This window comes from Crocodylus siamensis, chromosome 12 (assembly GCF_052110815.1).
Source record: "Crocodylus siamensis isolate JL-2025a chromosome 12, ASM5211081v1, whole genome shotgun sequence".
NCBI classification, from domain to species: domain Eukaryota; kingdom Metazoa; phylum Chordata; order Crocodylia; family Crocodylidae; genus Crocodylus; species Crocodylus siamensis.
In genome coordinates, this window is record NC_143406.1 from 39659171 (window position 1) to 39674402 (window position 15232).

At 45.8% G+C, this 15232-nt stretch overlaps 1 long non-coding RNA gene across 2 annotated transcripts in view; it reads left to right on the forward strand.

Annotated features, from left to right (window-relative positions):
- Positions 1-15232, forward strand: part of LOC149854977 (uncharacterized) — a 130344-nt gene that overhangs the window by 29633 nt on the left and 85479 nt on the right. Inside the window, exon 3 of one of the 2 annotated variants that reach the window (XR_016438804.1) lies at positions 13602-14038. The exons of the other annotated variant lie outside the window; for it this stretch is intronic. This is a non-coding gene — a long non-coding RNA (uncharacterized LOC149854977). Of the gene's footprint in view, positions 1-13601; positions 14039-15232 lie in introns of those variants that run through there. 2 annotated transcript variants of the gene reach the window in all.

Genomic DNA, 15232 nt, shown 5'->3' on the forward strand with positions numbered 1-15232 from the left:
ACAAATGAACAAAAAGCCAAAAAGTGTCGTGTTTTTTTTTTTTTAATCTTATGATTTTTGATTTCTTGGGGTTGATCACACTGCTAATGACATTTCAAGACTTCCTAGTTTGCTCATCTCCAAGTACTCAAGAAAAGGCTTAGCTCTTATGGGGTTTACACTTACTGAATATAGCAATAGCTACTGGAGTGAATCAGCTTTGGTCATTTTAACACAGATCATGTAACTTGATCCAGGATATAAGGTTCAATTTTTAGCACCCTGCCAAAGTGTCAGACTGAGTGAGCAGTACGAATAGCAACATTATGTATCTGCAAAGACATGATGGTACCCTGCAAATTTATCATCCCAAGCTATGCCTACATATAGTTTGGGGAGATTGGGTTTTTTTGGCCCTATTGTTTATAACCTTTTTGATGTTCTTAGATTGTTTCAGCTATCTCCACTTTCTAGTCAGAGGTTTTATTCCACTCTTCCCAGTTCCCCCGAGGCACATCCCAGGAAGATTAAAAAGAAGGGATGTAACCAGACCCACCCAACACAGTGCATGTGTCACATTGCATGAGAAGTATTGGGGTTGTGAGTGCTAAATGTCAAAGGCAGCCACTCACCATGTGAGAATAGGCAAGTATCCGTTCTCCTCCCTCTCCATTGTCACTGACAGTTTGAATTCAATTACACTGATGTGCACTTAATAGTACAACAGCACCATTTTTACAGCACCTTGTAAACAACGTCTTTTGCTGTGGGCTCTTAACAACCAGATTCTCCCCGCTAGTTGTCACAGGAGTTGAATGTTACCATTATAATCTTTGATTTAATCTGACTGATACAGTTAAGAAATGCTAATAATATCATTAAATTGCTATGTTTGCCATATGCCTACAAAACCCATAATTATTATTTCTACTCATATTAATCATTTTATTCATATGAAGGCAGCGATTAGATCCTCAGCTGAAGTCAGGAGCTCATTGTGCCTGGCACTGTACAAACACATCAGAGAAACTGTCTTCTCCAAGCAGCTTACACTTGAAATAGAAAACACAGAAGAAAAGGAGAGGACAGAAGGCAGAGGTGGAGTGACCTACCCAAAGTCACACAGCAGGTTTAATGACAGATCCATTAATAAAACAAGGTCTTTTGACTCCCAGACCAGTTCCCTGCCCCATGAACTGTAATGTCATACATATTCAAAGCAATGCATTGACATTTTCTATGATTCTATGATGATCCTTTTGTTTGGCAGCCCCATGGAAACTGTGAGTAATGAAGTCAAAGGCAATAACCATAGGAAGCACAGACAGTGCTCTAGCATCAATACCTTGCTGTTCAAAATAATGAGCCTAAACTGGAAGGTTTCTGAATATCTCCTGGGAGGTACTTAGGTTGATGTGATGAAGTTTCTGCAGCACAAAGCAGACACAGCCAGCCAAGAGCTACAGTCAAGACCTCAAGTGGTGTCTAGTACACTGCAAGGTAGCTCTCAATCCCTGGTTTTTACTCAGATCACCAAGTCTGGAGAGCTGCTGTGTGCTATCACCTTTGCTAACAATAGTGAATTGCTGGGCAGCAAAACTCACGTGGGCCCCAACATAGCTGCAACCAAATCATTTTTAAATATCAGTAAATACTCCTGAACATTTTTATTAATATTTTCTTTACTCTTTCCTGAAATGAAGACCACGGTCAGGGGCATGTTTTCACTATTCTGTTAAACTAAATGATTGGCACTCAGGAAGCTTGGGTGCGAATGGCCTCGGTGTGAGCATTCCCCCAACAAAGCCCAGCCATAATTGCTGTGTCTGTGCTGATCCTGTCTTGTTGCATGTATCTGAGGATACATCTTATGGGTCTTCAACCTACAGTCTGTCCGCACACGTTCTCAGTCAATTATGGGACAACTTGTCTGTCCTTTGGGAGAACCGTGGGAAGAACATTGGAAGATTGGCAGCATTTTAGTGACTGGTCTCCTCCCTTACTGCAAATTGGGTGAGTTCCAGCTAAAGCACATGACTACCATGTGCTAGCAAATCTGTGCTTTCTTAATCCAGGTTAGAGGGGTAAAAAACCTGGATTAACTGCTGAACTGCTGTGAAGACATGCCTTAACTCAGCGGTGCTCAACCTCTGGCCTGTGGGCCGATTGTAGCTCACAGAGACATTATATGTGGCCCATAGAGTTCCCTATGGTTTAGGAAATTTGGCAGTGGGGGAGTGGTGGTCATTAATATGGCCACCCGCCACCAAATTCCCGGCTCCTGTGCACCTGGTTGGAGCCAGACTGCACCCCTTCCCCCACAGGTTGGGCCATGCCTTCTTTTCCTATGCTGGCCCAAGTCACATCCCCTTTTCCCTGAGGGACTGGGTTGGGGCTGGACCTTGTCCCTTTTCACTCGTGGGGCTGTGTCAAGCTCCCTCCTCCCTCCCCACCGTGGGGCTGTGTGAAGACCTCTCCTACCACACCTGGGGCAGTTTGCCATGTGTCAGAGCACACGTGCAGGTGTGTTCCCCGGCACATATCTGTGCCACTGCTATTTGTCCCCATTCTCACATGCACATGCACATGCACAATCATGGAGATGCACCCAGAGAGGTCAAAGAGGAATCCAGTGTGAAAAACATTCGGACCTGCTGCGGTCTTTCTGAGTTCTTTGCATTAGAAGAATTGCTTCATTATTTTTCTGTAGTCAAAAAATGAGTGAAAAGTAAAAGTTGACATTTTCCAAGGGGTGCCTTGACTCTAATAAGACCGTTGTTTTAGATCAACTACCTGTTTGTATTTGCTGGTCAGCTCTTGGTATTCTCTTTCACCTGGCATTGCGCTTGGAAGAGTTTGTAAATCCTGTTGCTTTCGCTACTGTTTAGTTTTTATTAAATGCTGTTAATCAGACTTTGTGGATTGGAACGGCATGTTGGAGTCCTGTTCTCTATCGGCATACAAGTCTCACACTGGTATTGCAGGGACAGGCTACTATGGAGAAGCAGAATACTTTGTTCGTTTTGTAATCCAGGGAGGAGAAAATAATTACCCAGCCCTTTCTCTTCAAGGAAAGGTGTTGCAGCTGAGGGGAAGGGGAAGAGGAAAGTCCCGCTTTTAGATCTGGGATGCAGAATCCAACCGAATGCCAGCCAATAAGTTGCCTTAAGCATAATTTCATCAGCAGGAACACCTGCAGTGCCCTGCATGTTCTGTTCTGAAATGCCCAAAACACCATCAGTGAGAAGTGCTAGTTTTTAGTAACTGTTTTCAATGTTTCTCCGGGGAATGAACACGTGACCTTCCCCAGCTTTTCAGCAAACCAGTGTGATTTACTGTGCATCAGGAGTCAAAACTGCTGCCTGGTCTTCAGCAGCTTTCTGGCTCACCATGAACCTTACTGAAAATGTGAGGGCAAGGCTGTCTCCCTGGTTTGTCGAGTGAACGAAGGGTATGTTTGCGAGACTTGTGTCATTTCATCCACACTTCAAGTTGCTGGATAACAGGCAGTATTGTAAAGCTTCCCAAGAGAGAAAGCCTACAGTAGCAGTTCTGCCTGGTCCCTCCTGCTGTGAGCCATTGTGAACTCAAGTTGAGCAGAGTCTGTACAAGGGAAGTAGAATTGAGATAATGATCTTGAAAGAGCAGAGGATGGGGGGGGGGACACACGACAAAAGGGAAGAGAATTATACATTGGAAAGAGAATGGTCTCGCCCTAAAACGGTTCCTGGGCTTTCATGCTACTTATCTCTGTCGATCTTTCTCAAAGCCAGCACCTTCTAAGGTGAAAAGGGGAGCCTGTAAAGAATTAGAGACTTTAATATTATGCACATTCAGTTCCACGTAGAATAAGCTGGTGATTGGGGCACTGCTAATTTGCAGCCTGGATTCTTGAATATGTGGAGATGTTTTGAGCTCTTCATTTCCAGCTGCAAGGGATAACCCTCTGGGCTATGCCAGGAGAGACACTGGGTTATAAGCCTGACTGTCTCCAGAGTTAGCTAGTTTATTTGACTAGATCTAAATGTTCTGTGAGATAATACAACCATTGTTATATGGCAGGGTGGCGGGGGGGAGGAGTTACTCAGAAACTACTAAGCTAGGGACAGACATTCAAAAAACCTGAGCCTGAATTGATTCAGTCTTTGCAGGCTAGTCTAAACTGGTTTGAAACTGGACAAATAGTCTATGGACTGAGGAAATTCAGGCACGTGCCTGCAGTGCTACAGCAGCCCTCCCTTCCCTTCTGCAGGGAGCTGAGCTGAGGGGGGCGTGGCCAGGCCCTGGCAGGACTCTCTCATTTGGGAGGTCTGTCTGCACAGTTACCAGGCTTTTCTCTGATGGCTGCTCAAGGGGTGGGAGTTTTGCCAGCTCCCAGCCCTGGGCTAGCACTCTGAGGCAAGAGTGGGCGGAGAGTGCAGTGCATGCACCTATTGATGATACAGAGTTTTTCAGTCTGCCTCCCTGCTTCGTCATACGGTCTGCAGTTTGCAGCAAACTGATAGGCGAGCAAGACAGCCAGGGGACTGATAAAAGTCTTTATCACCCAATTAGCAAAACAATAGCCTTTCTCCACATTACTTCAAACTTCTTAAACAGCTTACTGGCTGACCTGTTGATTAATTCCAAAAGCTCTAAGTGGTCACTGTTCTGTCTGCCTGTCCCCATGAAATTGGACACACACACACACACACACACACACACATGCTCACACTCACACACACACACACACACACATGCTCACACTCACACACACACACACACACACATACTCACACACACCCCTATCTCTCGGCATTAGCTAGCATACCACATGCTGGCTATCATGTGTGCTGTGGCAGAGAGGAAGAAGGGATCCCTGCTTCAGCAGCGAGTGGTGAGATGGGGGAGAGGGGAGCATGGGGAAGCCAGCAAAACTTGCTGTGTCTGCAGGTCTGTGGCAAGCTCCAGGCAGGGAGCAGAGAGGAGAGGCCAGTCCCGCTATGGTGCAGAGAACCCCACTCAGCCCAGAGAGTGTGCCGGGATGTTGGGGGACTCTGATTTAATTTAAACCAGGAAGGGGACTGGGACAGACATTGCATAAACCATTTTGAGCCAAATCAGTTAAGTCTGATACTACATTCAACCAGGTTTATTTCAAACCAGTTTCAGCCATTTTCAAACTGGTTTATATGCACTAATTTGAATCTGGAGCAGATCTGGGACAGAAGTTCAATAAACCAATTTAACCTAAATCAGTAAAGTCTGATACTACTTCCATCCAGGTTTATCTTAAACTGGTTTCAGCCATTTGGAAAGCTGGTTTATATGCACTGAACTTCTGTTGTGTTGCAAACTTGAACTGGTTTCTGATCACTTATAGTGGCTTATGTGTAATTTCTGTCCCTACCCTAGATGTGAAAATGGACTATAGTATAGTCATCCTGCTCATTTGTTCTCTGGTGCCTTTTTACACAGATGGCACAGGGGGACAGTTAAGATGTGAGGAGAAGGAAGTTGTGATCAACATATTTTACACCAGTTTTACACCAGTTTCACACTAACTGCTGAATATTAATCAGTGAACCTTTCTGTCCTTGGATGGTTTTGAATTAGCAACCACAACCTTTTTGCAGTAGAACTCCTTGAACCATCTGGTCTCCTCATCTGAGGCACATGGATTTACTAACAAACATACCTTCCATCCTCTGCTCCCATAATGATCATACGTTCTCCACTGAAACAGAGGACAATGTTGGTATTGTTACTACTTTTGTGAGAGAAAGAGAGAGAGACAAAGAGGTCTTGTAGTGGGTTGCAGTGGGTGGATGTTGATTCCATGTAGCATACTGGAATTAAATTTGGCCTCAGTATACAGACAAATTACAGCTTTCTGTTTGCCTTTTGGCTTCTGCTTCTCCAGGTGGGGTATACTTTGAAATTGCTTAGAGATTGGCTTATGCAGACCAACAATTTGTGACAAACCAGCACTCAAAGGGATATATTTTTTCTTCTTTCAGTATACAAAAAACATTACCAAGAAAGAAAACGTCATTTTTTCAACAACAGAAGCAAAACCCTCTGAATGTTTATCTTTCTTTCTTATACTCATTAAAAGACATTGGGGCCAAATCCTGCCAGCCTTGCACACCTTATGTAGGATGTTATAAATCCTATATGAAGTAAGCTGAAACTCAAGGGGCACATTGATATGAGATTTTTACTGCACAGTAGACTATACATGTGCCCCTATTAACTAATTTACTCCCCAGCAGGATAGTACTTGAAAATACAAGTACTGTCCTGCTGCAGAATAAAAAAACTACACAGCAGCACAGGGGCATAAGGGTACTTTGAGGTATGTCTACATGTTCATTAATGTGCTGTAGTTACAGCGCATTAAGTTTAGTACTAGAGCTGTGAAACAATTTAAAAATTAATCGCAATTAAGTGCAAGATCTCAAAAAAAATATGATAAGCAAGTGATAAGCAAGTGAACAGACATTCACTTCTGATTCCGGAAATTAAGACACATGCCTACTGTACAAGATTTCACATCCCCGGGCTCCATTCCCCTGCTGGAGTGGCAAGCATCTCACCCTGCCTTGCAGGAGCCCCAATGCCTGAATAACTTCCCCCAGTCACCAGCAGGCACCTATCTCCATTCACACATGTATACACACCCTAGATGGTCCCCAAGACCTAGCTCTCCAACCCTTCCCCCTCATGCACTTATCTGGAACCAGCTGTCAAGTCTGTTCCCATGACCCTGCCTAGCTGCTTGCTGGCCACGGGTGTGTGCGTGTGGCCCACCGGCTGTAATGGGGAGGGACCACTTTTCCCCCAGCATGCATGGCCAGGCAGGCAGAAATGAGGGGTGGAGGGCACTTTTCCCCCAGCATGCAGTAGTGCTGGGGCACCATGTGATGTCCTTGCAAGCCATCACATGGTGGAGGGGGGCGTGATTTTCCCTCAGCATACATGGCCAGGGAGGCAGCAGTGAGGCGGAGAGGCCGCTTTTCCCTCAACATGCACAGCCCAGGAGCAGCAATTAAAGTGCATAAAAAAAATTAATGCAATCATTTGTTTTTGGGTTAATCGCACCTGTTAATGGTGATTAATTGACAGCCCTATATAGTACTTGGATAACCAAGTATTAAATCAATGTGCAGTAATTGGCACTACTGTGCAGTAGTGCTGACGCACAGCTTTTTAGTGATTCTAACTGTGCAGTAGCTTAATACTACTGTGAAGTAGCATATTAGCACGGATTTTGCCATGCATGCTACTGCACAGTAAAATTAGGCTACTGAGCAGTTAGCATCTCGTGTAGACGCAGCCTTAGTGCTGGGGCTGCCTGCAGGCTAGCCTCACCCTGAAGCACCCTCATGCCCCAGCCAGCCCTTCTGCAGCATGCTGAGCTGTGGGGAGCGGCCCCAGGCTGGAAGTCTGACACCCCGCCAGACCCATTGCCAGCTGGGGAGGCTCTGACTTGGTTCATTGTGCTGCAGTCCTAGGGGCACGCTCAAATGATGTACTTGGGAACAAGAAGCTCCGCAGTTTATTGCTTCACATTAATTGCATTTGTAGACATGCCCAAGGATGCCAAATGTTGGCTTACAGTTTGTTCACCTACAATATTCTACAGCCTCATTGCAGGGCATGTCTTACAGTTCAACAATGGCTGCAGGGCAGCAACTCAAGAAACGCGGAAAATAGATTTATTTTAATTACACCAATTTATGCTCATTAAAAAAACCTCCTTGTTAACTAATTTTGGTATTGAATTGTTTTGTATTCCTTCCTAATGCACTTAGACGCGTTTATTTGATTTAATTGACAGTAAGAATGAGGCTGTAATTCATGCTTTTAAGGAAAAGAAAAACCCATCTCAGACTGCAGTAGTTGCTATAAAAGTGGACCAGGGAAATTCATTAGAGCAAGCAGTGTGTTTAATGTTATCAGGGTCTTTTAATTGAGTTCCTTTGTTTTCACATTAGCAAATTTGAAGCTGACCATCTTGAGAACTGCCTGCTTACAGTGAAGCCGATCTGAATCATCTATGACGTTTTGTAACTTTATAACCTTTTTAAATTTCTTTTCTCTCCTGTTTTATTTGTATTGGCTACAAAATATTCATTTCTCCACAGCATTACTGTTTTTGTAATGTGAGAATTTGAGTTGAAGAGTTGGCTTTGTTATTTCAGCAGGGGTTGTGGTTTTACAACTAATGATCAGATCTGCTGGCTGCCTCAGAAGGTCCTCCTTTCTGGGTCACGCAACTGGAAAGATGCCTTCAGTTGAGTGTTAGGGCACTTTTTGTTCCTTCTTCCCATCCCACATTTGCTTGTAAAAGCCTTCATGTATCTTGACTACAAAGCAAGGAAGCGTATCCAGCTCTGTGAACTATATTTATATAAGGGACATTTTCCAATTCGTTTATGTTTTTACTAAAACATCCTGGTGCCTCTGAAAACGAGGTGGAATTTAGATAATGAGATGAGGACTTAGTCACAGGCAGGTTTCATCTCACCAGGAGCAGTGCTGGCAAGCTTTGTGCTTTTGAGACCTTTTGTAATGGATTGTAGCAGTGTGCCTCTAATCTATACCAGTAGTGGATTTAAAAAACCTCCAAACCTTGAGTGCCGCTCATATGAGCATACAGTTAAAGCCTCCTCATCACCTGCAGTTAGCAGATGCAGAGCTCAATCCTGTGCACCCAGAGCCAAGGGACAGATAGAGGTATAAGTGGGGAGAAGGTTTTTCCTCTTTTCCTTCTGTGAGTCCAATGTACAATCCAGCCCTAAGCTGAGGGAGGTGGGAAGCCCCCTAAAGCAGCCACCCTCAGAGCGAACTCTTGGGGTAACAGAGAAAATAAAATCTGTATTTTTCAACCTAAGCCCTTTAGCTTGGCTAGTTTTGTGGGCTGCTTTTTTTCCAGTTATGGATACTTTTTAAGAGTTGTCTCCCTTTTACCCCACTCCACTCCATAGCAAATGCTTGCCAGGGAGGAAGACTGCAGAGTAAGCAAGGAGCATTTAGGGGAGGGGTGTCAAACCATTTAGATTATGGGGCAGGTGAGTGGGGCAGCACTGATCCATGGGACAGATGAAGAATGAAAGATGGTGGCCATGGGCTGGATCAGGCCCACAGACCCCTACCTTACCCTCCACACTCTGGATCCAGCACCTGCTCTGGCTAGTCCAGAACTGCACTGCCTGTAATAAGTTGGCAAACCTTGTATTTTCTGTAATCTAGTTGTGTTCCCGTCCTCACCCCCATCTCTCTTACATTAGTCCCTCGCTCGGGCGATCTGTATGTCCCTAATGGCTTTGTCATCCTTTTGGATTCATTATTCTAAACATCTACTAATAACATTCAATCTGCTCTGGGACCCACACTGCACATGCCCTGACTTGGACCAGCTGTAGTGGGCACCATGTGCAGCTTTTGTTGTGGACTGGTCAGAGGAGGCACCAGATCTAGCATATGGGAAACGTCCTGATCTAGCCCTACATGGTACCACACGCAGGATGGGTTCCAGGGTGGGCGCTACATGGGCCACAGGTCCTGGGCTCTACACATAGACCCAGTCTGGTGTGCATCATGTATGGGTCCATTTGAGACCCAGGGCAAGCACTGGGGGCTGGATGATGTGACTCCGCAGACCAGATATTTGGCACCCCTGATTTAGGTTAATGCCATAGTGTGGGTTATTGGTTGTAGCCAAGAACTTTTTTCCAACTACTCTGTTGGTTTAATAAAAGATATCACATCTACTCAAAGAACCTTGCCTGCATAGTATGGGTTAAGCCCTTTGCAAGAGAGGAAAAAATCATGTGATTTCGTAGACTATTTTTCAGAATATAAGGAGTAATTGAGACTTAGGAAGCTATTTCCCAAGTAGTCATAAAATCATAGAAATTAAGGGTTGGAAGGGACCTCAGATGGTCATCTAGTCCAACCCCTGCTCAAAGCAGGACCATCCCCAACTAGATCATCCCAACCAGGGCTTTGTTTATCTGGGGCTTAAAAACCTCCAAGGATGGAGACTCCACAACCTCTCTGGGTAACCCGTTCCAGTGTCTTACTACCCTCTTTGTGAGAACGTTTTTCCTAATATCCAACCTAACCTTTCCTTGCTGCAACTTGAGACCACTGTTCCTTGTTTTGTCATCTGCCACCACTGCGAACAGTGCTTGAAATGGATTCCTTAAGGACCTGCTCCATGATTTTTCCAGGAAATGAGCTGAGGCTGACTAATCTGTAGTTCCTTTGGATCTTCCTTCCCTTTCTTAAAGATGGGCACTATATTTATTTGCCCTTTTGCAGTCTTCCAAGACCTCTTCCAATCACCACCGGCAGCAGAAGGCCAGGGCTAACAGGGCTTAGTCCCCACAAATGCAGGGAGCCTGAGTGCAGGCTCTGGGGGGCTGCAGCGGTGGGGAGGGGCGTGCACAGACAGAGCTAAGCAGCCGGAGCCTGCAGGCAGCCAGGAACTCCGCCTGGCTTGGCTGTCTGGTTTGGCACCCAGCTGACCAAGTAAATGTGTGGACGGGATGGGGCTCAGGGGAAAGAAGAGGTGTGGCAGGGGGCAGATCAAGGCCCCCACAGTCAGGGGAGGTGAATGGGGCCCTGGGGTGGGTCATGGGACACTCGCTGCCTGGGCAGCTCATCCAGGGGCACGGGGGAGGCTCCCACCTCTGTGTGCACCCCTGGGGCAAGCACAGGGGATGTGTGCCCTCCCATCTGTGCTGGAGGTGGCTACCGCTGTGGGCTGCACTCCGCACTCCACTGCTGGTGCCCCGGCAGCCACACAACACTACATGCCTCCCACTGCTGGGCAGGTGGCACAGCCAGCATGTGGGAGGCACGTGGCATCACGCAGCTGCCTGGGCACTAGCAGCAGGGTGCAGAGCACAGCCTGCAGTGGCAGTGGCAGCTGCAGCTGCCTCTACCCCACACACAGATCAGGGTGGCATCTGCCCCCTGTGCCTGCCCCGGGGTGCACCCAGTGGCAGGAGCCCCTCCTGCACCCCTGAATGCAGGGCTCCAAGCCTGCCACAACCTGCCCCGGCCCCAGGACCCCATTTACCCCAACCCTTGCCCCAGTCTCTGACGCACTCCTTCCCTCACCATGGTGGCCTCGATCTGACCCCCCCATGCCCCTTCCCCATGTCAGACTTACTTGCTGAGGGGTGGGGAGAGTGCGGGCACGTGTGCTTGCGCACACATGCACCCAGCCCCCCCAAATCATATTTTCTTTCTCCACCTATGCCAATCACCACACGTTTTCAAAGATGATGGCCACTGGCTCTGCAAATCACATCACCAACTCCCTCAGCACCCTTGGATGCATCCTGTCCAACCCCATGGACTTGTACACGTCCTTTCTAAATAGGCTAAAAAACATGTCATGTCATCGCTCGAACAGGCTGAGAGCAGTGCTGGGTGTTCAGCAAGAAGCACCCACGGATCACTGAAGTCTCACACCCACAAGGGTTGCTGTTGCAGGGAAGCTCAGGGACACACACTGAGGTTTGCACTCGCAACGTGGTCCCCAGATCACTATACCAGCCCCTTAGCCGCAGAATCCAGCAAAAGAGGGGAAAGCATCCCAGAGGTGTGTCACTGCAGTGTCCCACAGGGTCCATGCTTGTGGAGAGTGCTCCAGGCTTTCAGGATGCTGACCGTGATTGGGGGATCATATTTCTGAGGAAAGGCCATTTGAATGCTTCCTCCTACTGTGGTTCATCAGTGCAGGAAAGGGATTAAAAATGAGAGAAAATGGGTTTTATTTGTCATGACGGTCAAGTAAAGAAATCAAATGGGATGATGAAGTTTTGTTCCGGTTTATGTGCATTCTCATGCTGCACTTATTGGCAGAGTATCTGTGTGCCAAGCAGCAGTGCATTAAGCAACGTGACTAACATCTGTCACGGCATTCGACTGGGTTTTTTCATGCCATCTTGAGGCAGAAGAAGCCTGAAGCAGTACCAGGCTGTGGAGGCCTGAAGGAGCCAAATGCCATTTTCACATATCCGCATGGAAAATGTGAGCAAACATTCTTTTAGGAAGTGATTTTGATCAGTCGGAGGAAGCTTTGCAAGAGGCAGATAACTGGAAGCAGGCACATGAGAAGTGAAGCCCTGCTGATACCCATTTAAAACAGCATGATAAACCATCAAAACTAGAGATAGTCAAAAGAGTTCCAGTGTTTCTATTTTGATGACACTTTGAATTTCCAAAAGAGGGAGAAAGCATTTTGCCCATGCGCCCTTCTCCCTTCCCCTGGATTGTGAACCAACAGTACAGCAGGAGTTTCACATTTTTATTAAATAGCAAATTAAAAAAAAAAAATTCAGATGTCTAAAAAAAAAAAGGAAGGGGCAAAATTAGGGGAAAATATTGCACTTTCTTCTGAAGGCCATTTGAAATCATTCAAATGTGCTTGAGTGTATTCACTGCTACATCTGTTAAATTCTTGTTAAAAAAAGATGCACCTTATGTTTTGTCAATTATGTTGCTGCCTATTTGCTTCCTCCCAGGTTTTGAGAGTGGGCCCAGTGGAGAATTAGATGAATTCCCAAGGGGTCGAGGTATGAGACTGCTTTACCGAAGCAGTTTAAGAAAAGAGGTAGCAATTGGCAAGTCTACCACACAGCTAGAGATATCCCTGGGGAAAGGAAGTGTTCTGGCTCAGAATCAGGAGGAGATATGCTGCAAGTGCCTGGTGACCTTCTCCTCTCCTTTAAGAGCGTATATGAACTGAACATTTGCGCGGTGTTGCATCTGGGGGCGGGAGTAGGAGTGATGTACCTGCTGCAGTCTGCATCGTGGGGTACAGCATCCTGTCAAAACAAAGATGGATGTGATAACTCTAACTTGTGTTTTCTCCCTATCACATGCACTCATGGCTTTTAATAAGGGGTGGGGAGGGGGGGTTGGAAAACTATTACAAGGGCAGTCAGAGGGAAAAAAATGGAGATATTTAAAGGGTCCATTACACATTATTACGGGTCTCAAGTATAATATTCCAGTTTAGAAAGATAACCTCAGCTTCTAAGATCAGAAAATCTTTAACTTCAGGATCTTCCTAGAGATTTGTCTAATCACAAGCCATTCACTTTTGAACCAAGTACAGGATCAAAGTGTTCATGTCAATCTCTCTTGCTTCTGTGCAAATTTGCTGTATAATAGCACTACATCATTACATACAATTACGTGTATTATAAGGCAGCATCTGCTGTTGCATAGCAATACAAATAGAAAAAAAGTAGCAGGTGGATGGTGGGATAAGCTTTTATAATGACCCATTAAAATAGTATAGAATTCAGTACAAATGAGTGTATACACAGGTATTGGTACTGCTAAAAAATGTAAAAGCAGTAGGTGCAATGCTTTCAATGCAGCACCTGGGTATTTGAAACTCTTGTTTCTAGGGAGATGTGAACAAGTGACTTTTTCAGTGTCGGCCATATCCTGGGTTCTTTCCTCATTTGTGCTGTCCTGATTCAGTTAAGGACAAGTCCTTTGCACTCTTAAACGCAAGTATTTTGAAACTGTTAATGTTGCATGTTGTTTTCTGGCGTTGGGTTTCTGGTGTTTCAAGATACTGAAAGTACCATGTGCTCTTTTTACAGACTCAAGACACCTGGGGCATATCTACATGATCACCGTGCCCCAAGGAGTGCCACACTGGATTAATTCCCATTTCTTGTGCAATGGGTGTGGTGCATACATTCCCATTCTGTGCAGTGCACGATATAACGGTTGTGCTTAATGTGATTTACGGCATATGGCAAAAGCTTATTGTCTGGGGTGAGATTATTGGTGCATGCACATCATCATAGCAAGATAGCTATGTTACATCTACTTTGGTCTGTAATATGCATTGAATGAGCATGTCGTGCTTCACAATGGCACTCCCTAGCATGGTTCTTTGATGGTGGCCTGGAGAGCAGGTCTGTCCTGCTTAAGTACAGTGCCAGCTTTTGCTTAAATAAAAAGTCAGATATAGTGCAGTATCCATACAAGCTCCGTGGGTGCTACCAACAGTAGCAGACTTTCCTTAGTTCTACTTCTACTGCTGATCACTAGGCATCTTCATAGTGATGGGTCTTTTATTCCTGACTCTCCCTTACCTTATCCTTATTCCACATGCCCTTTGTTAAGCCCCCACAAATCCTGCCAGAATTCCCAAGTTTCATGAGTATATGGCTAATTTGCTGAGACACCAATAATAAAGGTAAAATTCATCTCTCTGTCACACTGTGAGGCCTGCCTTTGGGGTATTTCACTGCCTAGGAAACTTCTGCAACCAAGGAACTGCCCCAACTTTACAATGAAAAGCAGCGCCGATTCTACTGGTCCCTTGGTGGACGAAGGCTCCTGGTTGATGTGTATCCTACTACAAATTAGTCAGGGTTTGAAAGCTCACTGTGTCTTGCCACTGTGTCTCTCTTTACCACAGCACTCCCTGCCTAGCTTCAGTATTAGATGCTCAGGAATAAAAGCCCTGTTTCAGTGACCCACTCTTCTAGAATAGCTAAAGTTCCTCTTTTCCAGTGTTTTACTGATTACGTTTCGGGAGCAAGGATGTCAGAGTTTGCCCACACTGTTCACTCTCCTCTGCTTTCACCTGCTGTCCTCCTCACACTTGTTTAAGTGTGTAACTGCGGGTCCCAAGGGTTCCCTCCATGCTATGTCCCCTGTCCTCCTCTTGTGGGATAAGGTATTTTTGGTGAAAGCCACAGAGCTGAGAATTTGGAAACATGCCAGCTGTGATCAGGGTGATGAAGGCAGCTCTTACTCACCTAATCTTCACCTCCAAGCGGGCACCTGGGCTCTCCGAGCCTATAAAACAGTGCTGTTATCCCTCTGTGGCTGCAGAGGTTGTTTACAGTGGTAACAATTCCTTTTTAACTACATGGCTGGTATGCGTGGGATGCTTTCTTGGTAAAATAGCTTAACTCTGCTAAGTTATAATGCCTTCCTTTGTTTCCCCTCAAAATTTTCAACTGCTTTGGTCCTGCTTTATCTTTAGCTATGTCTATGTGACACAACGAAGTGCTGTGTAGCGATGCCCCCAAGCTGTTTCTGAATGGCTAGTTCAGGTACTGGAAGCATTAGAGCTCTGGTACTGTAAAGTTTTTCCTGAGTTAATTAGCACTGATCAGCAGGGGAGCACTGCATTAACCTGGCTTCCCACCTTCCAGTTCCTCAGCAGCCTCTTTCAGAACATTGTGCCATTTCGACTTCCCCTTGGTGTATG